The sequence below is a fragment of the Cynoglossus semilaevis genome, unplaced genomic scaffold (assembly GCF_000523025.1).
Source record: "Cynoglossus semilaevis isolate Cse_v1.0 unplaced genomic scaffold, Cse_v1.0 scaffold3609, whole genome shotgun sequence".
In the NCBI taxonomy this organism is placed as follows: Eukaryota; Metazoa; Chordata; class Actinopteri; order Pleuronectiformes; family Cynoglossidae; genus Cynoglossus; species Cynoglossus semilaevis.
The window spans coordinates 4,902-6,149 of NW_007585255.1; the positions used below are offsets into that span (position 1 = coordinate 4,902).

The window sequence follows — 1,248 nt, forward strand, 5'->3', positions numbered from 1 at the left end:
AAAAAAAGGATTTTTTTTCAGGCGCCCAATAACGGCAGCAGCTTCCACCTTCTGACCTCCGACCTCTGACCTCCGACCTACGACCTCTGACCTCCGAGCCGCCAGACCGTCTACACCTCCTAAGGGCCCGCCGGATCCACGCCCCACGTGTTGATCCACGGCGTAGAAACCCCAGCGCCGCGTGGACGGAATTACAGCAAAGACCAGCTGTAACCAATAACTAGCAAACTAATAGTTAACTAACTGACTGACTAACAACCTAGTAACTACCTAAATGCTTAACTAGTAACTAACTTGGTAACTTACTAATTGATTAACACACTAGTCACTAACTAACTAGTAACTGACTAACTAACTAGTAACTAACGAACTAACTGACTAACAGACTAGTAACTAATGAACTAACTGACTAACAAACTAATAACTAACTAACTAATAGTAACTAACTACATGACTTACATTCTAGTAACTAACTGACAAGCTACTGACTAACTAACTAGTAACTAACGAACTAACTGACTAACAGACTAGTAACTAATGAACTAACTGACTAACAAACTAATAACTAACTAACTAATAGTAACTAACTACATGACTTACATTCTAGTAACTAACTGACAAGCTACTGACTAACTAACTAGTAACTAACGAACTAACTGACTAACAGACTAGTAACTAATGAACTAACTGACTAACAAACTAATAACTAACTAACTAATAGTAACTAACTACATGACTTACATTCTAGTAACTAACTGACAAGCTACTGACTAACTAACTAGTAACTAATTAACTAGTAACTGACCAACAAACTAGTAACTAAATAACTAAGTAACTGACTAACTAGTAACTAACAAACTTACTAACAAAGTAGTAACTAACTAACTGACTAACAAATCAATAAGAAAATAACTGACTAACAAACTAGTAACTATATTAGTAACTAACAAACTAACTGACTAACTAAGTATTAACTAACTGACTAACTGGTAACTAACTAACTGAGTAACAAACCAATAACTGACTAACAAACTAGAAACTAACTAACTAACTAGTAACTAACTAAACGCCAAATAACAGCAGCTTCCACCCTCCGACCTCTGACCCCCGACCTCTGACCTCTGAACTCTGACCCGCCCGATCCACGCCCCACCTGTTGATCCACGGTGGACGGAATTACAGCAAAGACGTTTAACGAGCAGAAACAGGACAACCGGCGGCGCGGCTGAGGCTAAGCTACCCCCAGCC

General features: G+C 38.9%; 1 protein-coding gene across 1 annotated transcript in view; it reads right to left on the bottom strand.

Annotated features, from left to right (window-relative positions):
* LOC103398995 (fibroblast growth factor receptor 1-A-like) overlaps positions 1 to 1,248 on the bottom strand; it is a gene marked incomplete at both ends in the record, with an annotated part of 7,139 nt that overhangs the window by 4,375 nt on the left and 1,516 nt on the right. The gene's annotated exons all lie outside the window — the stretch shown is intronic.